The 24,861-nt window shown below is 46.3% G+C and overlaps 1 protein-coding gene across 1 annotated transcript in view; it reads right to left on the reverse strand.

Annotated features, from left to right (window-relative positions):
- Window positions 1–24,861, reverse strand: part of CTBP2 (C-terminal binding protein 2) — a 137,715-nt gene that overhangs the window by 70,895 nt on the left and 41,959 nt on the right. The window lies entirely within an intron of this gene.

The raw sequence follows: 24,861 nt of genomic DNA on the forward strand, positions 1-24,861 counted from the left end.
AGGGGTGAGGGGGGGCCTGCCCAGCTGCAAGTCATAGAATCATGGAATCACAGAACAGTTTGGGTTGAAAGGGACCTCAAACACCATCGTTTCACCCCCTGCCATGTGCAGGGACACCTTCCACTAGACCAGGTTGCTCCCTCCAACCTGGCCTTGAGCACTTCCGGGGTCCCCCCACTGCTCCCCAGGATGTCAACCAACCCTGGGAGAACTCTCTCTCATTTTATCCCAAAGTTGGCAGCTTTATTTGCAAGAACGAAGACAATGGTTCTACTCTGTATCTTGATTTCCCTTCCTACCCGCTTTTGTAGACAATGTGAATGTAAGGGGTTTTTTTTTAAAAAAAAAAAGCACCCAACACTAATGTTTTCTCTCTGGCCTTAAACCCTGCAATCAACAACTCAACCGTGAGCGTAGAGAAAGAAATTCCTTTGTTATCCCGTAGCTACTTAAACACTGAACCTTCAAAACCTCCTCAGGAAACAGGCCTGGTGCACGGCTGCCACTACTACAAGGAGCCCTGCACAAGAGAGACTCGAAAATCAATATCCTTCACCCAACTTATCAAATTTACCGAGGACATTTATACAGTATAATTAAATAGAAAAGAGATACAAATACAAAAGAGTATTTGCACGGCACTGAATAGCAATTGCATTAACTCTGGGACAGAGGACACTTTGACAAAAAGGAAGGAAAACACCATATATCAACCAAAGAAGCTGCAAGAAGCACGGGGAATGCTTAGCATCCACAAAATAAACATCAGCACACACACCTAAGGCATTTCTGCAGATCCTGGTCAGTCAGCCAAAACAACTCCATCAGAATTACGCTGGTGATGGAAATGGTCCAAAACACTCAATCACCTCTCAGACTCATGTAGGGTCTCCAACACATGTTGGGGCACTTCCCCCTCACTGGTGTGGAAGCAAAGCAGACGCTATTATGTTGCTTTTCAGCATATGAATGTACCAAGTAAAATTGATTTTGCCCAGTAATCCACTTGGTAAGTCAGGGATGCTTTCCACAACCAGCAGCCGCCTCTGCAGACTGGCAAGATAAAATCTTCTCTGCAAGGTTAAACCTGGGAAAGGCTGACTGCCAGCGCAGGACAAACTGAAACACCGTGGAAAAGGCAAACTAGATTATGTGGCTATTTGTTAAACAATTCTTCTCACAAGGGTTGTGTTACAAGCTATTTGTGAGCGCTCCTTGATTTCAGGTAGAGCCAGAGAAGCTGGCTTCTCGCTCCAAGTCCCTGCAGGCAGCAGGGAACACACACCCACTGCTGTGGATGTTACATCTCTCTTGTAACAGGGACCTTCAAATTGCCCAGAGTGGTGTTGGACACACGCTTGGGTCTGAGTGCTGGTGAGTAAAAGTCAGGTGCGTTTGCAGAGGCACCCAAATGCAGGTTTGCCTTCACTTCAGGCTCAACGGTTTAATCTCCAGGGCTTCCTGCAGCAATTAGGCAGTACCTAATTACACTGACCAATAAAAACCAATATACAAGATGGGCAGGATCCCTGCACGCTGCTCCCCCACTGCCAGGCCCCCCGAGGGGAATCTCAATCATCCACTTTGCAATATACTCATGGGGAAGAGTGGGGATCAGGTTAAAGGCTTCTTTGTTGCCTCTCTTGTGTCTTCATTTGTTAATGTGAATCACACTCCACTCTATTTTGAGCAATCCTTTATTAAAAATGCCTGTGAGTCATTTTCTCTAAACTTGAAACTATAAAAATGGTAATGTTTGGGTAATAGGAATTTTTAAGATTTTGCATTCTTCTCTTTTTGATGGAACAAGGAAAGGAGGGTAACCTGACTCACAGGAAGAGGTTTTTTTTCCCCCTTGTCCTGCACAGACATTGCTGCTCTTGGAGAGAAATCACAACTCATAGAGTAAAACTTCTGGACATACTTCACTAAATTAGATGGAGAGTACTAAAAGAACAAACACAAATTATCTCTTTAGGGAAAGGCAAAAAAATCAACAAATGACAACTTGGGAATCTCTATCAATTTATGTTCAGCGTGATATTAAGAAAGAGCCTATAAAGGTAAATCCATGAACTTTAAATTAACATAAATCCCTTTCCAGATGGCATAATGCAATAACTGAAAATCACACTGGTGATCATTCATATCTCCAATGTCCCCCACCTGAAAGGTAAAGCAGACCAAAAGGACTGGGAAGAAATCCTTTCCTGTGAGGGTGGTGAGGCCCTGGCACAGGTTGCCCAGAGAAGTTGTAGCTCCCCCATCCCTGAAGTGCCCAAGGCCAAGTTGGACAGGGCTTGGAGCAACCTGGGCTAGTGGAAAGTGTCCCTGTCCAAGGCAGGAGGTTTGGACTAGATGGTCTTTAAGGTCTCTTGCAACCCAAACCCTTCTGGGATTCTAGGATTTGCCCTACGAACTGGATGCCACTAACCCAGGAACACAAGCACAGCACAGCAAATAAACTGACCCACAAGCACCACAGTGGGGCTTTTTTCATCCCAGACATGGAGACACCTCACCCTGCCTGATGACATCAGATGAGACACTACTGCCATGTCAACTTTGCAAAAAGACCTTTCACCGACAGTGAAAGGTCTCCAGCAAATCGATGACACCACACACACCACTCAGCTCCATCCCCACACTGCAGAGCTTGTTCCCATGGTCTCCAGGCAGGACTGCCAGAAGAACACAGGCTCTACCCAGGAGACCCAGCACAGAAACCACCTCTAGCTGTCTCCTGGATGCACTTGGCATCTCCGATATTCTTGGACACACAAGTCATGGTCAGACTTGCAGGTCCCTTGGCCCAAAGCAAATTAGAAGCACCACAAACAGGGGCAAGGGTGATGGACTTACTGCTCCAGCTGTGGGGCTGCAGGTCCAACCTGTGTGAGGATTGCCAGGGAAAATATTATAAAGGGAAACTCACTTCCCCCGGCTGCCTGATAGAGCCCATCAGAGGAAACATCTGCCATCCTCCACAGAGGACAAAAATGAGGAGGAAGTGGTTGGTCCATCCAGAGAAAAGAAAGTAAGAAACATTAAAGGCGCATGGGTCCTGACCAAGGCAGGAGACTCACTTCTGCAAGCAGGTCTCAGCAAAACCAGTTAAAAAAGCAGTTTTATAGAGTGCCGAGTATGAAAACGGCAGCAGCCCACTTGATGAGGTCAGGGACTGAGGTGGCCTATGGTACTTGTAAGAGAAAACATCTGTTGGTGTTAAAAGGTCAGCAGGAAATGAACACTATTTACTTTGTCCTTACTGGTTGGGCCACCGCTCCTCGAAAGAGAGCCACACAAGGCTCAGGTCAGCAGCGTCCCCGTGGCAGCCGCCCCACTGACTGCCCACCTTCATGTCCCCTTGGTGTACCCGGGAACCCTCCAAGTAATCCTTGGGAGGAGGATCAGGATGGTTCTCCCCTCAGCAGACCCCGGGGGGCCTCCCTCCCCTCCCTCCCTCCTCGTGGGCCACCACCCCGCACGCTTCAGGGAGGGTAAAGTCCTTCGCGCCGGTTCGGGAACAAGCCGTTAAAATAAATCCGTCAACATAAAAGCGAAAAAACAAGAAGTTTCTTCTGAAAAACAGGAAGTGTTAGGTACAGAGCGGCTCAAAATAGCGCCGGCTCCGTTTGTTGACAAAACACGGGTCCCAAGGGGTCGTGCCTTTCCGTAATTTTTTGTTTTTCCTGTGGACAGCCAGGCTCACCTCCACGGTTGCCCGGGGGCTCTCCTACCCTCTGCCACGGGCTGGCACTGCTTCTCACTGTCTGCCGGAATGGGCCATGGAGGGCGATGGCCACGGGCCTGGCCACGCTTCCTGTGCGCCGCACGGGGCTCCCACAGGAAACCCTGATGGAAAACAGCCCCCGGCGTGAATCAGGGCTCGCTCCAATACACAGAGGGAATATTTAAGGCTGGCACCCCCTCGTTAAAACTCAGACTGAAGTTTTAAGCATGTAGGAAACCGGTTTCAAACTTTCCCTCACTGGCTCTTCACGTGTAGCAAAGCACAGCGTTGGCCAGGCAGGAGGAGCCACTGACACCTAAGGACAAGCTTGAAATGATAAGGCTCTGATCCCAAGCCCTATGCCAACAAAAAATTCACAACGAAGAAATTACAGGATGACATCTTCTGCAGAACAGAGGAGGGAGGAAATTTTACACTCTAGCTTTCTGTCAAGGCTGTGTGACATTTTACCATTGCTCAGTAACTTGCCAGTTCAGGCTCTGCCTCTTCTTTCCCACAATCACAAAATCACAGAGTGGTTTGAGCTGGAAGGGACCTTAAAGCTCATCTCGTTCCACCCCCCTGCCATGGGCAGGGACACCTTCCACTAGCCCAGGTTGCTTCAAGCCCCATCCAACCTGGCCTTGGACACTTCCAGGGATGGGGCAGCCACAGCTTCTCTGGGCAACCTGTGCCAGGGCCTCACCACCCTCACAGGGAAGAATTTCTTCCTAACATTAATATAATCCTGTCCTCTGTTAGTTTGAAGTTATTGCCCCTCATCCTACCACAATCTGCCTTGTCCTCCTGATTTAGTCTGCAGAGGTAGAAATCAGCACCATTTTTTTGGTCTTAATTTAAAAAAACCCAACAGAATAACACTCTCAGATGATCTAACATAGACTAAAATGACTGTACTGAAAAGCAGGATGAGATACTATCCCTTTTCATACCCCCTGGTCTACAGACCAAGGCTGCCCCCGAGCCCTGCCTGCCTTCTCCTCACACACCACACCAGACACGAAGGGGCCCCTATCATGAATAGCTAATTACTGGACCACATTAAATTATTACTCAAATTAAGATTTGTGGGTTTTCCCCTCGCCTAACAATACGCCTTTGAGAGCAGCACTGCAAATATACTGGAGCAGGAGCAGCAGTCTAGCTCCATGTGCAATTAGGCCAGCATGTGGATCTTATTGCTCCTAAGGACTCTTATTTGATTTCCCGCACCACCAACTGGTGAGAAGTTTTCAAGTCTATATAGAGAAGAATTAGATCACTCTTTGGGGTGGTCGCATCTGGGGTTGGAAAACCAGATGGAGAGCGTTTTTCCGAGTGCTTTGTAATTGAAGCAGCCACCAAGTTGCTAAGGAGCAGGCAAATACAATCACTGCTCTGGGGCACCCGCAGCAGCGCCGGGGCCATGTCTGCCAACACTCGTACACACCATCTCCGGTGCCAGCAGGGAAGAATGGTCACACAGGATGGGGTTTATGGAATGTCGTCGTGAGCGGGGACCTACTGCCAGCGTGCAGGAGCTCTGTGACTTCTGAACATAAACATCTGCATGGTACCACCTAAGGAACCCGGGAGGCGGATTTCTTCGGTTCCCTAAAAATGCAAAGCTCACAAGAGTAGGCTGTGAAAACGGGGAATGAAGGGGAGGGAGTGGAACAGCGGGTGGGAGCAATAAGGAAACTTCAGCATTTCAAAGCACAGAGAACCAACCAAATGGAGAGATGGCCACCATGTGTGACACTGTGTCTTGCAGGCTGATGGACCTTGTGATGGGATAAGCCATCTCTGGCATGGCCAGACAGGGCTTTGAGAGGGATTCATGCTGGCAACTCAGTCCTGGCTCTGCACCAGCATCAGACATACCCATGGATCACTCCCTCCCCGAGTAGGGACTGAGTAGGGAATGCTGCCCTTCCTGGGGAACAGGAAGGTGCATCTCAGAGAGCACAGGATGGTCACAAGTCTTTCCTAATCAAAACATGTTTTGTACACTGAAGTGAGAGAGGGATGAAGTGGTTTTAATCAAAGCTTGGCCAGCAGCATTTCATATGCACACAGAGATCTACAGCCTAATCACAGAATAGTTTGAGTTGGAAGGGACCTTAAAGCTCATCTCATTCCAACTCCCTGCCATGGGCAGGGACACCTTCCACTAGCCCACGTTGCTCCAAGCCCCATCCAACCTGGCCTTGGACTCTTCCAGGGATGGGGCAGCCACAGCTTCTCTGGGCAAACCTGTGCCAGGGCCTCACCACCCTCACAGGGAAGGATTTCTTCCTAATATCTAATCTTATCCTGCCCTGTCAGTCTGAACTCATTCTCCACTGTCCTGTCACTCTGTGCCCTTCTCCAGTATTCCTTTCCAGCTCTCTTGCAGACCCTTAAGCTACTGGAAGGGGCTCCACAGTCTCCTCAGAGCTTTCTCCCCACCAGGCTGAACAACCCCGGCTCTCCCAGCTTGTTTCCATAGCAGAGGTGCTCCCGTGGCACAGACTTTGCCAGGGAATTGCTGCTTTAGAGACAGAAAAGGCATCTATTTTCCCTGGTGCTTAACCATGTGCCAGGTTTTAAAACCAGTGGGTTTACAACCTCCTTATCAGCAGCTAACACGGAGCACGGCTCCCCAAGATGCAGGAAGCATACGGAAACCCTACTTTCCTTTCCTTTCCTGCTATTTATTTTCCTCCTTGGAACTCAGAACATGCAACAATAAAGTCACAAGTCAAACCATAAAAATGAGACGAAGAGAAATTTCTCCTTTGAATGCTGAGTTTGCAAGCGGAGGAACTGCAGCTCCCCATGTGGCATCCCCAGGGCACGGGTTGTGAGGGAGAGATGTACCTGCTCCTCCTACCAAATATCCCCAAAGCACAGCGATTTGAAAATTAATCGGCAATTCCAGCCTGAGCAGGAACACCTTTAAATATTTGTTTGGGATTTTTGCAGAAGGAAGCAACAAGTAGAAAAACAAATATATGTCCAGAGTCAGCACTTCACGACTCAAAAGAATACATAAATGACTCATTCTCATGCACATGGCCTGCATATAAACATTCACCTTAAAAATAATCCTGTGTGCAACATCAAAACAGGAGAGCAGGAGGATGGTAGGGAGATCAGAGAGTTTATATTAGAAAGAAGAGGCAATGAGTGATGAGGGAACTATCAGGGAAGGAGGCCCTACAGAGAAATCCCACTTGAAAAGCACATGCAAGCACCTGGTTCTGCTGTTCTATCAGTTTCTTTGTTTTCAGGTTTCGTGCATGAAAATACAGATTTCTTTCTGCAAATTACTGGCATTTTGAATTGGTGTTTGAGGTCGACTTGGCTTTTAAAAGGATATTATTTTATAGGCATTTTAATCTTAGAAAAATTAAGAGATTATTTTCCTTTGAAGACACAAAGCTGGCGCCTTCAGTATCACATTTTCCACATCCAATTCCACACTGGTTAGATTTTTTCCTTCCCAAACCAGTTTTAGCCTGGTCAATCTTCCTTTCTGCATCCGCATTTCTGCAGCCTAAACACCTGGGTGTATAACACAAGCCACACAAACTACACCACACCAACTTTTCAGCTGTGACTACAATGAACTCCTCCGTGGCCCTGGAGCATCTGCAGCCACTGGGATTTTTGAAATAACATGATGAAATATCTGGGTGACTACACAGCCGACTTTCAGCAGCCAATTTGAAATTTCTGGTTGGTAGCGCACCACGGGAGCGCAAAGGTTCAAGTGCTGGCCTTCACACAAAGTGTTTCACAATGAATTCCCACAGCTTTTCTAACTCAGCTGCCTTGTTTAAAACCCAGTGCAACCCTCTAAGGTATACAAATAATTAATTTCAACCCAAACTCTGAAGCAGCAGCTCCCAAACTTTCTTTCCCGGCTGCGACCTCATTTTACAGACCAGTAGCTCCGTGCAACCCCAAACAGCAGAATAAATATGGAACAAAATGAAATTTCCGTCAGGCTCACGACCTTGCTCATAACTTCCCCGAATCTCATTTTGGAGCCATCACTCCACTTTGGGAACTGACACAGTTGTAACACAAATGATGTAGAAACACAGACCCACCTACAGGCACAGACCAGTGGTGCCCACAGAGTCACCAATGGCTCCATGGTCATGGATGGGAAACCAACACCCTAAATACAAGGCTAAGGATCTACAGGCACTTTTGTGGTCCTGGGATTACCTTACAGACCCCTGTGCTGCCACAGCAATGACAAGGAGAATGCCTGAAAAAAAGTGTCCAAGGCCAGGCTGGATGGTGCTTGGAACAACCTGGTCTTGTCGAACGTCCTGCCCATGCAGGGCATTGGAATGAAATAATCTTTAAGGTCCCTTCCAACCCAAATCGTTGCATGATCTTATGATAAAACCCTTTTTTACCCCATGGCTGTGGGGTTTTGCCCAGAAATGCCCCCAACTTCATCCCAAACAGCAAAATCCAAAATGCGGATGTTACTTAACAGCATCATAAATAAATCCCCTTCGAATTATTCCCTCAGCATTTTTTATTGCTACAAGACAAATTTAAGCTTTAGGGGAACTCCAGTGCTTTTTGCACACTGCTGAGGGTGCAGTCAGTGTCACAGACATAAATTATCAAGTCAAATGACCTGTTCCACTATGTAAACCTGGCACCAGGAGCCAAGATTGGAAATAAGGCATTTTTGGTTCCCAGATCAGATCCTACACAATTACAGTTCTGCAGCCAACAGGACAAACAGGGTGTTTCTAGGCTGGATATCAGAGACCAGAAAAGGGAAAACAAACAACTGGAATCACCTCAGAAAAACCTGATCTCCTCTTCCCTGACTCCACGTTCATGGTTTTGGCATCACCCCAATGGTGATGACTTACACAATAAAAAAGGCAACCAGCAAGTTCATGCAGCAGAGGGGGTAAAACAACACAGACCTTGGGGATGGATGTTTTTTGCCATCTGCCATCTTTCTGACATACATTTTGAAAGAGGAGAAATTCCCACAATGGTTTAAGTGGAGGGTTGGATTGTGAGCTGGAGCAGCACAGCCATGACGCCTGGAAAGCTACATTCCCCCTCTGCACACACACTGTGTCCCAGGGCTGCAACCTGAACTGTAAACACGAGGATATTCCCACAGATGTGCAGAAAACCAAGGATAAAAACTCAGTCCTTTGGCTCCCTATTGCTGTTAAAATTAATTGCCACATAAAATTGCTGATTCCTAGCAAATGAAGCTACACAATTTATCAACTCAAGGATAGAGCAAACTCACTCGTGGTTTAAATACGTTATCTGAGTTATTACAGAATCCTGCAGCAGCGACAGTTTTATGGATAATGTAGGTTTTGTAAATTCATTAGTACCAGACGAACTTTCAAAGCAAACAAAGACATTAAACAAACATCACAATACTTTATTTACACACAGAATAGATTTCCCTTCCCTTTCCAAAGCCATGCAGGGATACTTGGAGGGAAAAATAGGAAAGCAGTTCTGCTGTAACACTTTGTGAAGGGAAAACGTGGCTGTTCATTCCGAGTCAGCGAGGGCTGAGCTCAAACCTGCGTTTCTCAACCTAATGCATGAGAGGTCACTTGTTGGCTTCTGATTCAGCCCCTCCAAGTTCTTAAATTGCTGAAGAATCATTTCTATACCACAAAAGGAGACTGGGGTTGCTCCAGAGCCCTTTGCAGTCCATGGCATATTTCCACTGATTTCAGCAGGCTTTAAATCAGCGGCATCGTATCACCTAATTAAAGGGACAATGTCATCTGGAATCTACTCCATTTCAACCAAAGTTAAAAGCACTTTCAGACCTATGCCTGGGTGAATCCTTCTGCCCTTTTCCCGCTGATTAAATGCTTTCCCTCCCAGCTGATATAGGAAATAGCTGCCAAGCTGACACAGGACCTGGACACATGGGAAAAAGAGAAAAATTGCATTCTCTATGACTTGCTGTCAAACCAAAGGAGACACTGAGAAGAAAGAGGAAAAACATTTTTTGGACTTTTTTTACAACAACAGATGTTAAAAACAATTTCTGAAGGAAGCACAAATTTTCAGCTGATACTGCTTCTCCTGAGAGAAATCTCATGATGGAAATTGTTTTAACCTATACTTGTTGGAAGAAATGACTAACATTGCTATTAAAAAAAAAAAGAGAGATTGTAGAAAAAAAAAAAAAGCTGTTTTTCTCCACTTTTCCATTCTGTTTACTCTGTGCATTTATCACCAGCATGTGTAGAAGCAGCCTCACTCTTTCCCCTGTGCAGGCAGTGAGTTAGTCACACTTTCCCCTGTTGTGTAGCTCCTTTAGTCAGCAGCAGGGAAGTGATAAAGATGAAAAAAAAACTAAACAAAAACAGGAAAACGCAATTGTGAAAAACACAGAAATTAGCAGGAGGTCCTTGTAGGCAAATGTAATATTCAAATCGATTTTGCCTGCTTTAATTTAGGAGACTGCAATCTGGAAAGGAGCTCTGTGCCTCTCCACGCAGCCTCTCCTCTGGAGGAAGTGCACGTAGGGTACAGGAGAGGGAGGGCAAGGAGAGACAAGAACCAGCAGAGCTACAGGAACCCCCGGTGCAGAAGTCCAGGGCACGGCAAAAACATTTCAGAAACAGAGAGAAACTGCTACCAGAGAATAGATGTAAAATAAGCCCCAGCTCCCAAGCCTAGCGGTGCACTCAGGCTCACCAGGTGTTAAATAATCAGCCTGGAGCAGGAACAGCCCAAGTTTTGTGACCAGTGTAATGTAATTATGCACCACTGCTTCATTCTTGGGGGGTCTACTTATTTAAAATGCATTAAAGAAATAAATCACTGTTGACTGTGTCATCCCCCTTCCCTTTTAAGCTGGGTTGGGGCAATAAATCTGTAAAAAGGGGGACTCCTGGTTTAAATAAAACCAACAAAAGCAGTAACAATGGGAGGCTCCTACACTTCACTTCTAGTTTCCATTAAATTATTTGCTACAATAGGTACACAAAGTGGCAAGGACACCAAATCACTTGAATGTACTCTTTACAAAATTATCATCCTAAACCTTCTGGAATCACAGCGTTCTGGGAGTTGAACAGTTTTCCAGTCTCAGGACTTACCCTTGACTATAAAAGCTCACAGGCAGAGCAGGGGGAGGCTGAGACTTTACATTTATTAGGCACAAATCTGCACTGACCTGCTTTCACACAGTGTAAATCCAAGGTAGGATCCTGCCTCCAAGGCTTTCAGCTCCAAGTCCCACAGACACCTGCTGTGCATGGCCAGACCTGGCTCCACCACTGCAGAGAGGGGCGTGGGATGGGCACCAGCCAGTTCAACTAAAATCCAGGGAAGAAAGGCTCATTTTCAAGTGCCATCAGCTGAACCCATCAGTGCTATCACTGTTTCACCATCGTGTGTGTAGGTACACCCACAGTCAGGCCTCTAAATGATGGGACTGATGTTTCAAGGTGTTCAGGAGACGGGGGAAAAAAGAGGGGACGAGGTTGTTCTGCCCTCACTTCACCTCAATTCTGGGAGCAGCACAGGGTGCAAGTCCCATACTCTGATCCAAGGCTGCCCACACCATCCTTGGAAAGCATCCTCCTGGCTCTGTGAGGGAAAGGATTTGGCTTAAATTAGCACTGAATGGTATCACACTTCCACATAAAATCAACAAAGCAAAATCTGAGACGCTCCCGATGCAGAACCCAGTCAGCAGGGGTTTGGAAATGGTTCAGCTCACACACAGCTGCACCTTTCCAGCACTTCCCTGACCTGCAACCTGGTCTAGTGGAAGGTGTCCCTGCTCATGGCAGGGGGTGGAAATGGATTGTCTTTAAGGTCCCTTCCAACCCAAACCATTCTGTGATTCTGTGACATACTCCTAGGAAAGCCCTAAGTCACCAGCAAGACAATCTGGATTAAAACCACTTACAAGCTTGTACAGAAAAACACTTCTCAGACTCTTTTTTCCCCCCTCTCTAGTGTTAGTCATCGACCTCCACAAGTACAGAGACCCACTGAATTTAGCCTGGCCAGGCACTTCCATCAAATATTTAAAGAAAAAATGACCAGCAAGAGGCTGTGCAATCTCATGTGAGCATTTCTGTCCCTGAAACAAATCTTAATTCTCTAAGGATCGTCTCACATGCCAATGGGAAGCTCGGTAAGGGATGAGATATTTAATCTAATCTGCTTTCAAAATAATTTTGTTGGCATTGATTGTACTGTATTGTATCTATGGGAAAGAATTTAAAGTAAGAGCAAATGCATACATATATGACCCAGACAAGTAAGTGTCTGTTACCATTACTGCTGGTTGATAATAACAAAGAACAATGACCTCAATATTAATGTAAGGTAAAGCTATCTGGTCTCAGGAGCCAGTAGACAGCTGTGTTTTTAAAAATTATTTCAACTTATGCAATATTATAAAAAATTCTCAAAAATGGCCTATATTTAAAATTCTTTTGTTTGACTCTATCCCTGTTCCTCCAGAAAACTACCCCTAAAATCTCAGCTGTCTGCAAGCCCAGCTGTTTCCTGGCTTTTCCATGCAAATTGTTCTCCCTGGATTTTATTGTGTGCATGTATATGTCTCTTAAAACGCACTCAAGTTTGAATTAGGGGCCCTACTTCCATCAAAGGGTATTCTTGTAAAATAAGCTTCATTCTCCCAGTATCTGACACGGAATTATTATCCCATAACTCACGGGTGTCCAAGCAGTTCTGTATTAAACACAGCTCCAGAAAAGTCCCAGAGGGAAAAGCACATGAAGGGACATGGAAAGTCACTCGAATGTAAACCTGTAAAACCAGGAATTTCACATCTCCCTGCCAACCCACAAAGCCCACACATGTGCTGGGTGAGGATCTGTCTCCTGCCTTACTGTTGAATTTTTACCTTTCAGGATTTAACTAAACACTGATTACGTTATTGTGTAATTAGGTTAAATTAAAACTTAGCTTAAAGCAGTGAACACTTTCTTTTCAATTCCAATCAAAACCGTTTACTTAATTCTCAGTTTGATATTGGCATCTCCCTCCAGCATGACAAATTTAAAATTATTACTGTATGACAGCAGGAAAACCAGAAAGTAAAAGTTACTGTGGGAGCTGGTCTGAAAGCTCACAATTATGTGGAGATTTCTGCTGCTGCTTTTCACACATGTTCCTTCCTTCCTCAGTTTCTCACTGACTTTCCGGGTTCCTTGCATCGCATTGAACACAAAAAAGAAACTCAAATGGTAAAAAGTTGCCAAAGTTATCCCCCCCCCCCCCCAAAAAATCTGCTATTAAACTGCTTTTGCTGAATTCTGTACCATCCCCTCTGGGGCTGGTTCCTGACTGTCCGTCCCCACTGACCTTTGTTTGGAATTTGCTTGATTTTTGTTTCCAGAAGAAATCACAGAATCACAGAATGGTTTGGGTTGGAAGGGACCTTAACGATCATCTAGTTTCAACTCCCCTGCCATGGGCAGACACCCCACCCACTAGACCAGGCTGCTCAGAAATGTAGGCACGTTGCACAGCAAACACCTGCAGAAACTCAGAACCTAGGAATACCTAAAACACTTGAATGTTTCTTTAAAACAACAGAGATTCTTTAACCTACTGTGCCTATTGAGCTCACCCTACAGACCAGCACTTTCTATCCACCCCTCTGTGGACAGCCAAGGTTGCAGTGTATTTCAAAAGAATGTATCAAAACTGTGTCACCAGCACTGAAATGGTCTAATTCATCTTATTTATCAAATTCTAGCCTTAGGTCAAAGTGTTTTTAGATCAAACCCAAAATACCATAACAACTGCTGCCCTAAAATGCACCGTGACGGTGCCAGCCTGGAGTTTCCTTATGTGGGTCTTGAATATTTTATGTGCAAACTTTGCAGTGTGTGACCCAAATACCATCCTCAACCATGGAAATGAACTTGTGGGATATCCATGGAGTGACAAATGTGGGCACCATCCGAGAGCAGGATCTGTTTAGGAACTAAATGATAGTCTGTGGTAATAAAATATTTATTATGCTCTACAGTGCTGCAACTGCCTGGCTGTACTTCCTCCCCTCTCCATCAGAGAACACTGGAGCCCTCTGCAACTTCTGCTCAAGAGTTCTCAGATTACACATCTTTATTTTTCTTACAGATTCTCCTACAGGATTGTGTCTCTGCAAGGAACCATTTGGCAGTTAAGGCAGTTTACCCAGAAACCCTGAATACTGTTTGGTTTTTTCTCCCTGTTGCCTCAATTTCTCTGGAACGACGTCCCTGGCAGAGTATCCAGAATCAATTTCCTAAATACAAATATAAACTCACAAAACACACTGAACAGAGCAAAAAGCCAAATCATCCTTTGTTACCCGGTGCTATACTGGTCTCCAAAGGAATCCATCATGTGTCAGGAGAGGAAAATAATGCAAGCCCTGTGTTAGGATTGCTTAATCCTGCTTCCAGTGCAGACCACTGACATGTGATGTTGGGAAGAAATTCTTCCCTGTGAGGGTGGTGAGGCGCTGGCACAGGTTGCCCAGAGAAGCTGTGGCTGCCCCATCCTTGGAAGTGTGCACAGCCAGGTTGGACGGGGCTTGGAGCAACCTGGGCTAGTGGAAGGTGTCCCTGCCCATGGCAGGTGGATGGAATAAGCTGAGCTTTAAGCTCCCTTCCAACCCAAACCATTCTATGATTCCATGATATTCCCCTTTCAGTGCTCTCAGAAACAGCCCGATAAACTGGGAGCCCACTTGAAACAGCCATAATTCCCATAATTCCTGCCAATACTGATAAGACAAGGCCAAGCAATAAAGAGACAGCACCAGGGAGATCCTTAGCTTGGATCCCCAAAGGGATGTGCACCAGAGAGCTCCCAGTCCTCGCAGAAAACCTGCATCACAGAGGGCAGATGAGGCTGCTGGGAGGTGCAGGATCACACCCTGCCCTCCCTCACTGGGTATGTTGCTGTTGGCACAAAAACAGAGAGACCTGCAGGGGATGTAAGGAATTGAAATGGAAAAACCAGGAAATAAAATGCAAAAAGTGTATTGTGAGCAAGTGGTTGAAGGAAGTAGCAGAGCCCTTAACAAATTGGTTATTTGTCTGGTTAGCTTGATGCAGAAGTGGAACAGGAAATTAATTCAATATGCCCCAGACTTACATTCCACCATTATTTTCTGATTTTTTCTTCCTTTTTTTTTTTCATATATAAACATAAAGCACAAAGTAAAGTATTTCTGGGCAATTTGTATTTGATGCTGATGAGACTTCAATCAAAAAGATATAATCATTATCAGAGCTATCCTACAGACAGGCTTGGCAATAAAAGAATAAAATAAGACCAGTTGAGGAGAAAAGACCCTCTTCAGAACCCACCTGGCTGCCAGCAGTTCTTGATTTGTTGAAAAATGTCCCAAACCAATAGGTACAAGTCACACTCACGTAAACCTTTATGAACAAGTGCCTCACAGGACGTGGCAGCCTGCCAGTAATTTTGCTTTAAATATGAAAATGGATATCAAATCCAACTTTCTAGATGTAATAACGGCACGGGAGATTGATGGCATCGCTGTGCTGCACAATGACTATTTAAAACACTTTTGGCTGCAGTTACAAAGCTCCAGTGACCTCCAGAACTAGAGAAACTGTAGGCAATGTTAGGAGGAAATAAAATTAGTGATTCACAATGAAGAAATAAAGCAATTCAGCGCTTATCCAAGAGGTACTGACTGCAGTTCACACCTCTGCAATGACACCAGCACAGAGTGTCCTGTTTAGAGAAGGAAGGAAGAAACAATCCAGATTTCAACAAATGAGATGTCCACTGCTGAGATGGCACTAATGGTACTGGGCATGCCAGGGAATTCTAGGAGAATGGAAACAGGGGTTTTGTTATCAGAAGATTCAAATTCTCCTAAGCATTGTGGGGAACATCACACCCCCACTACATGGTCACGTCACACGAGTGGGCAGTAAGAAGATGGCAAAAGGCAGAAAAGAAAGACAAAAGGGAATGAAACTGGAGGAAGAAAACAGAAGGAGAAATGAGAAGCTGAAACTAAAGCTGAAGGCAGCGTGGATGGAGCAAGAAATGCCAGAGAAAGACAACAAAGCAGAGGAGGCTCCCCCATCACACCTACTGCTGACTCACACGTTTGGGGTTACTTGCATTATTTCTCTGTACTCCGGCAGCATCTGGCATCTGCTGCTGAGATCAGAGCCTGGTGTGCCAAGCATGAATCAAGACCTTTCTGCTCATCAGCTGAAAATCCAAACAGACAAAAGGGAAAACATAGCCAGGGACTTCACCAGTCCTGCCTGGAGTAACCAGGAGCTGCAGCAGCAACAGAGCCCGTCCAAAACTAGCAATCAGCTACAACCCATTTAATGCTGCCTTCAGGAACCAAGTAGGTTCTTCCAAGCATCCAGTACAGTCCACGGCCAACAACCAAGCTCATTTGACACCAATCAGGCTACATCATAAGACTGAAGCTCCCAGCCTCGCCCTTGGACTGCCTTGCACCCTCCAGGCTCTGTAGTTTCAATTAACTCATGGCTTTAAAAAGTCAAGAGAGCATTCCTCTTGTATTGTGCCGTGGAGCTCTGCAGAACTAATTATTGTGCAAATAGAGCTCTAAATCATTAACAAAAAAATGTTGATTATAGCATCTGCAATCATTACTTGGCCCATTACTTAAAAAGCTGGATGCAATAAATAGGATGGGGAATAGCTGGTATTACTCTTCCAGAGCTCAAGAATCCGGGATGTCAAAAACGAGCCCTGCCCGTAACAGTTACACTTGGGCTCTGTGAGTACTCTGTAATCAGACCAATACAATAAGCCCTTCATCCCCAAGCACTTAGAAAAACCATCAGATATCATTAAAAGAATGAAAACACTGTGGTATTTTCTCCCAGGCCTTTTGTCTTTTCATCCTATTCTTTGGAACACTCATAAACTTACATTTTTACATTTCCCCATTAGATTTCTTAGATAAATATTTTAACTAAGTCAAAATACCACAACTTGAAGTGGGGATGGCTTTTCTTTATTTGCTTTCTTCCGTGCTGGCTGCCAGCTCTGGGAGATGTTCCTTCCAGTGGCGGCGGCTGCCGCAAAACACATGGTGGGAGCACAAGTGCCCCCAGCTTTACTGCTGTCCCCTTCCACAGGCACACAGCTAAATCCCACCACAAGTTCAGTCCCCACAGGAGGCATTTATAACAGGATACCATTTCCCTTTTGGCCGCCTCCATGCCAGTTGTGGCTGCCCCATCCCTGGAAGTGTCCAAGGCCAGGTTGGACGGGACTTGGAGCAACGTGATCTAGTGGGTGTCCCGGCCCATGGCAGGGGGTGGAATGAGATGAGCTTTAAGGTCCCTTCCAACACAAACCATTCTGTGATTCCAAGATCTCCAGTGGCACCAGAGTGCAAAGCCAGGCTTGGAAAACACCTTCCAAGGGGAACCTCATTGCACTGCCCATACGACAACCGAGCAGAGCACTCCCGTTGCAGTTTTGCTGTTATCAGAATCCAGTGACCAGATTCTCATCATTCATCCTGGAAAAACACGGGCATCTCTCAGGCTTTGGCAGGAACTTTGATCCAAGGCCTATCTGGAGCAGCCACGTGCAGAACCGGCTGTGGGGAGCTGCCACCCTCACTGGCACACGATGACACAGGCAGTTTATCCCTGGCTACTTTCTGCACGGATACAGGCTGGCTCTGCAGCACACACAGATGTGCTCCACCAAGGCCAACAGGATAATCCAGAGCTCCAGCACACAGACACTGGGTTTACAGCTAAAACATTAAAAAGGTCCTGCTCCCCCAACGCAAATTCCCAACAGGAACCCAGAGGTCCATGGCTGGAAGGGACCTCACCACTCGACACCTTTGGGCCATGAAATTTGAGAAACTTTTCTATTCAGTTAACATAAACTTTCTTTTAAATTCAGCCTAAATTTACCAGTGTTATGGTCAGCAGCACAGGCAGCACCTTTAGCAGGGTCTCCCAACACATTCCACAGAGACATTCCTAACACCCCTCTCTGCCGAGTCCCACCTGACATGCACAACTTTCCTTCCTGGCTTGCTAACCAACACCCCTTCATTAAACATTTCTCATTTGCCTCCCTGCTTCAATTAATTCTTCCTCTCAGAGCTTCTCTCCAGCCTCACGTCCTCGCCATGGCCACGTTATCCCTCCCCCTCTTGCCTGATCAGGGGTTCTGTGCTGGCTCCTCTCCAACTCTGCTCTTCAATGCAATCATTTCACTTAAGAGCCTGGCAAGCTGGTTTATTTCCCCCCCCCCCTGTCTGTTCTACACAGTTTCAAAGCAACAAGGGGGGGGGAAAGAAAAGAAGACATATTTTCCAGTATGATGAATAACAATCTTACGTTGCAGCAGCTCAGCTCGCCCATAAACAGGACATTTTTTTGAAATAATGAACAGAGTAGCTGGTATGGTAAAACAGTGCACGGTGGAGGTGTATGGAAAGAACAGAGAATGGAAGTGCAGCTTCCTCACCTGCCTCTCAAGAAAGGTGAAAATGAGTCAAAACAAAGCACAAAGAATGAACTTTTCTGAACTTCTCTTTGAATTTTGATACAGAATCACAAATTAATTGAATCTCCTCTCTCTGATTTTAAACCATTATCTTCACTACGGAAAAAGAAAAGGGGGAAGGTAAATGGAGTACAACATACAAACAGGAGCAGGCAGTGCTAACTGGAGCTTTGTGCTGTTAGTTTGCAGTACTGGATACACTGGTCATCTCCAGGGATGTATCCTCAAGCAAAACAAACAAACAAACAAAAAGACTAAAAGAGGCCATCTTTATGCTAATTAAACCATTCTACAGAAAATGACCAGATCTGCCTGCAGTTGCAAAGCTCAGAGGTTCATCTCTGATGTAGCACTGGGATGTGCTCATGAGTGTCACCAGGTCCCTGTGGCCTAACTGGCCACTGCCACCCCCTGCCTGGTGCCACCAGTCCTGAGTTGTGACTCAGCTCCCCCAGCAGCTCCTCTCCTCCTACCGCTGGTGTAGCCATTAGGAGGGTTTTTTCCTGCGGTTAGTTTATATGCTGCAGCTCATTAACATCTCCTAATACCAGAACTTGAGGCTAATTAGGCATGGCAATCCTGAGGAACATATTCTCCGTTCATCTTCCCAAAGCAGGATGCTCCTTGGCGGCCCAGCTGTAGCTCCACATGCTACCATGAGGGTATCACCCTGGAAATAAAAATACTCCAGGATCCCACACATTACACAGCAGGGATCCCGTACTTGTTAGCTGATGGCACAGTTTACAGGCTGTTTTGCTTAAAAATTGGAAGCATCTCTGTCATCAAGGCAGATTCCTGCTCAGCAGCCTCAGGGAATTTCCCCAATAGTTATCAATACACCAGGGCTTTCACAATTAAAACCATTGACTTGAAAATGAGGGGGCAAAGTGGTTAGAAAACTTCGGAGACTTAAATAAAAAGCATTTGACAGAACAACGCTAATGGGAATTTTCTCCCCTTGCTCCAAATGCGCAGGAGCAAACAGGCTGCAGGGTCTGAGACAGCCTTCATGCACAAGAACTACTTCTAAGAGCAGGCTGTCCACCTGCACATCACCCAGGAGTAACACCCACTACAGCAACAGGTACCCAAGGAACACCAACAGATGTACAACGGGAGCTGCGATCAACACCAACCACTTCTTTAAGCACAGGAGCTCCTGAAACCTGGTTTCCCACATGTCTTCTGGACCACACAAATGCTGACAAAGCTTGTCCAGAACTGGGACTTTTTAAAGCTCCCTTGGTCCACTGGATGACTATCTTGTAGTTTTTTCTTCGGTGCAAACATTTTCCTCTGTCTGTTTTCAGAGATCATTACCTCTAGGTCTGCTAGGTGATGCAGACCCTCACCTCACATCTGCTAAAAATTACTCTAAGGGTTTACCAGTTGTGAAGGAAGGAGGCACTGGCTACATCTGCCTGGTCTCCCCTTCAAATTCCCATGATTTCCTTTCAACATCCGCTTTTTATAACTAAAGGCAGCAAAACTTAAAAAGTATCTTTTAAATAACAACAGTAGAAGGTACACACAGTTACTGTATTTTCATCCTAAAGGAGGCCAAGAACACACACACAGAACTCTTCCCCTGGTCCTTTCCCTTCAATCACTGGAATACAGGGAACTCTGAGGATTCAAAATGCAACAACAGACAGCAGGAAGGATGACTTCATGCCTTCCCATTCCTGAAAAAATGTTGTAGCATCTTTACAGATGATGAGATCAAAGAGAAGAGCTGTGTCCATGGGTCAAGATACAGCCAAGAGAGGGGAGTGACAGAAAGGATGGAACAGCAGCAATTCCTCTGGTTTGGGTTTTTTCTCCTCCTTTTCAAATCCTTCCTCTGGGAAATGAGTGAGCCTCAAAATTGGAAATGTGAGCCAAATTCACTGGGTGAGGCAGTAGAGAACTGCCTTCATCTCCCCTCTGACTTTCTTTTCAGAACAGATTCATTTCCAGAAGCTCCTACAAACCTGGTCCACAGATTACAAGTTGGAAATGTGAAAAAATCCTGGGCAGAGATGAAGAATTCACCAAACCCCCAATCTGAAGGCAGCCTATATGCAAACTTTCCCTCATTAGACACTGCAACAGCAATATGTTTACCCACTCTTCCTCTGGAGTTCTTTCACATCACCAACACGCTGCTCCAGCCAACTACAGAGCTTTACGTGGGGACAATGTGCCCAAAACTCTCGGAGGAAAAACAAAACAAGGATTTTCATTTTGGGCCAGCTCAATCCAAACTGGAATTTTGTTTGTTTCGAGCTGTCCAAGCTGTTGACGTGCTGGAGTCCAGTGCAGCATTAACCCGTTTTACTAAGCAAGCAACGCATCCACCCTCTGGACACAAAAGCACCGGGTTTGGCACCAAAATGAAGGCTGGGGCTCTGAAGTTTGGCTCTACACACGTACCAGGAGGTATGAGTGGGTCCCTACACTTCCACAGGCTTGCCAGCCCGCTCCGGAGGAGAGGCAGCGCTTTCGAAGGAGCACAAAGCAAAGCAGGCTGGCATCTGCAGAGGTGCCAGGGTTTTGTTTGCCTCCGAGCAAACCTGGCAGCGTGGGCCAAGGCCACACTTCTGTGCTCTGTGTTGTGGTGTACGATCCTTGGCAAAGGGGGTATGCCTGGAGTGCAAGCCATGAAAAATATAGCGGGAATTCTGCAGCGACACGGGGTTAATACTGATTTCCCTGTGCCCAAGGAGTAGCTGTTTTGCTCCCGTGCTCTCGCAGGGGATTAGCTGTTGGCAGAGCGGCGATGCCGGCAGGAGATCCACCATCCGAGCTGTTTCCTGGCACTGGGATGGTTTGGCTGGAGTTGCTTCTGACTCTTTGCAGAAGTAGGGTTTTTTTAAAACATTCCTGAATCCTTGCAATGGCTTCGGCAGTGGGCAGCAGCCCTTGTGCCCCAAGAGCCCTCCACCATCTTCCCTGCTGGGCACAAACCACAGAGCAGGACCCCACATGACTCATTAACATGCAATTAGCATTGTTCAGCAGGATGGGGTCCCCCCTTTTCATCTCCTAGCCAGATGTGCCCTCGCTAGACCAGACTGTAGTGAAGAGGTGACGTGTACTGGGCCACGAGACGCGACCCACCTGGGATAACTCTCGCCCCTGCTCCATCCCCAAATGAAGCCCAACGGGGAGCTCTGCTTCCACAGGTTTTATACAGATTAGATGACTTTAATCAATCTTTTATGGTGGATGCCTAGCGCTTAAAGTGTTCAAGGCCAAGTTGGATGGGGCTTGGAGCAAACTGGTCTAGTGGAAGGTGTCCCTGCCCATGGCAGGAGGTTGGAACAAGATGGTCTTTAAAGTCCCTTCCAACCCAAACCAATCTGTGATTCTATGACTCTAAAACACAGCTACTGAAGCTGTCTCTGCAGAGAAAGCCACTTTAAGGGAGCACACCCCACAGGTACATGGCTTCTTGCTGCCACCACCATGCTCAGATTCGGGGCAGCATTACCAGGGCTTTAACTGAGCAGGGATTTCTCTCCATCTTCACTTCAAACAATATTGTGCTGTTCCAGTATTGTACCACTGAACTCACAGCGACCCTGTCAAATAAATACTTTTTCCAAATAACACTGTTTTAAATATATCCATTTAGTATCCTTATTTGAAAACACTGGACAAATTAAATGCCCGTAAAATTTGACTTTCCAGTATTTTGTGTTCAGATAAACTCCTACAACACCCTCTTCCATGGCAGCCAGCCCATATTTCCAAGTAACTACAATTTTAAAAAGCCAACTATGCTTTTCAGTATCTATGCATTAATCATCCCTTCCAGTTTTTTCGAGTTCAAAGAAAAAAGTATGAGGAAGAGGAATGTGTGCGCAACATACCCCCCTCCAAAAAAAGCTGCAGCCCAACCATCCCCTATCCCAGCTCTTACCACGTCCCCATCTGCAACCAGGGACCCCCATCAGCTCTATGAGGTTTCCTTATCACTTCCATCCAGACTGGACTGCAAGAAGCAATTCTGTGTAACAAAGGAACGGTGAAGCTGGTGAAAACACCGCTGAGAGAAGCCCTGTGCTCCTGAAGAAGTCACGTTAATTGAATGTGACTTCAAAATATTTCAGATTCTCAGCAAGGATTTGGTAGCAGAGGAGAACACGCTGTGACGGACCGTATTTCTGACACAGTATGAAAAGCAGTTCCAGTACATGCTGCCAAAAAGTGTCAAATGGGCTAAAATATGCTTGCTGATAGAGGAACAGACGACTCTTCCCAAAGCAGGAGCAGGGAGGAGAGCACAGGTCAGGACTGGGCCAACTGAGGGCCGCAGCCAGTGAAGTGCAGGGTTGTCCAACATTCCCGGTGTTCCCACGAGCACCCGGGGCAAACACTGCCTTGCGGAGTGCCCGATGCACGCCCCTGGTTTTATTGGATTTTCCTTTGCTCTCGTATTTTGAGAAAGGTTAAATATGTCAAACATTAGTTTACAAAACCTCTCACACAAATCCTCTTACTCACATGATCTTTCTAAACAGCCCCAATCTCTTCAACCACGCAGACATGGCTACAAGCTGGGACCACTGACAGGACAAGAGAAACTCAAAGAGGGGTGGGTTTAGATCAGATATTGGGAAGAAATTCTTCCTTTGAGGATGGGGAGGCCCTGGCACAGGTTGCCCGGAGAAGCTGTGGCTGCCCCATCCCTGGAAGTGTTCAGAGCTGGGTTGGATGGGGCTTGGAGCAACCTGGTCTATGTGGAAGGTGTCCCAGCCCATGGCAGGGGGGTTGGAATTAGATGGTCTGTAAGGTCCCTTCCAACCCAAACCACTGGACTATTCTATTTCAACCACAACCTCTCACAAACTTCCCGGGCTGCAGCGGTGAGTGGCAACCTCCCCACCTCTCCCACATCAGGACACTATGGGCATAACAGCATTATCACATTTTGCATATTTTCTCACCCACTCTCCCCATGTTCTAGGGTCTTGTTTGATCCTTTGTGGCTGCACACTGAGCAGATGCCTTCATCGAGCTGTCCGCAGACCCTCAGGTCTTTTTCCCCAGTGGTTCCAGTTCATTTAAAGCACAGTAATGTGTGCAAGGAGCTGGGAATGCTCCTTCCCCAGCGTCTAACCTTGCATTTGGCAGTGGTGTCTTTCATCTGACTGTGTGGTCCTCCTTAATTCCAGCTGTGTCTTCTCCTTCTGCACAGGGCTGCCTCCCACCAGTGATGCCATGGTATTCCCCGCTGCCTCGGTGGAGCCAACTCCCCATACACCTCTTTTTTCCACATTATTGATTAATATATTCAGACACACAGTCATGATGCAGATACTTAGAGCAAGCCAGTATCAACTTATACTTGAAAAAAGCTGATGCTTTACTTGTTTTCTTTCCTAATCTAGAGCAAGACACTTGTTTGAACAGAGGCTCTTTGAAAATCACAGGTTGGTTTTCCGAGATCCACCACTCTGCTGATGTACTATTTAAAACACAACCCCAGATATGCGATTTTTGTTTTTCTCTTATCTCATCTTTGTCATGTAGACATCTAACTGTGGTTTTTTTGGAGGAGTTAGTACTCAGATGAAACACGATTGTCCTCCTCTCCTTTTTTCTGTAAAAAACTCCAAGCAGGTGAATCCTGCGGAGCTACACACGTTGTGCAGATCCAGGCAGGCAAAACCCTGAATGTACTGGAGGCAGAAGAAATAAGAAAAAGAGATCATAGAATCACTGAATCACAGAATGGTTTGGGTTGGAAGGGGACCTTGAAGGTCATCTACTTCCAATCCCCACGCCAGCATGACCCTGAAACTCAACACAGCAAGGGGGCTTCTCCAATGGAGCTCCTGCATATCCAAAAGTCCTACTGTGTCCAGAGCAGGACCCACATGGGTGGAAAAGGACAGAGTTACACCAGAGGTACCCTGAAGGCACCTCCCACATCCACGAAATGCAAAAACTAAAGATTTGTTCCTTTTTTTAAAGTGTAGTACATTATTTTAAAGATTTAGCACATTTCTGGATGGGTTTCTAGAGAAGGTTTGTGAATGTGCCATGGTCTCCATAGGTTTCTGTCCCCCAGGACCAGGACAACAGCACCTCACCACAGAACATGCTGAGCCACAGAGATGCCATGAAGTGCCCTGTACCTGTCACTCCTCTTCGGCGCGCGCCCACCGCCCACATCCCGCGTGCTCATCTCCCACACCAACGTGTGAAAGGAGTTGAGCTGCTCTGGGTATTAACTGGGTCTGGCCTGTGGAAAATGCTGACACAGAAACTGTGTGTCTTCTCTCCTCCATCTCCAGCCTCACTCACAGCTGCCCGTTAACCACATGGGTCCATCCAAGCGAACGCTCTCCCGACTGCTTTGCCTCTCATGGGTTTTCCTTCATTTTTTCCCCACACCTTCCTACAAATCCTCTTCCATCGCATCCTTATCCTTCTGATTTCACAGCAGGTTTTACCAGCCCACCTCCTGCCTTCACCTGGGCCAGTTTCCATTTTCTGGAGACTAAAGCTCTTGGTTTTACCAGTTTTCAGCTGGTTTTACCTGCCCAGGGGCAGTGCCAACCTTCCCT

The sequence above is a fragment of the Chiroxiphia lanceolata genome, chromosome 8 (assembly GCF_009829145.1).
Source record: "Chiroxiphia lanceolata isolate bChiLan1 chromosome 8, bChiLan1.pri, whole genome shotgun sequence".
Classification (NCBI taxonomy): Eukaryota; Metazoa; Chordata; class Aves; order Passeriformes; family Pipridae; genus Chiroxiphia; species Chiroxiphia lanceolata.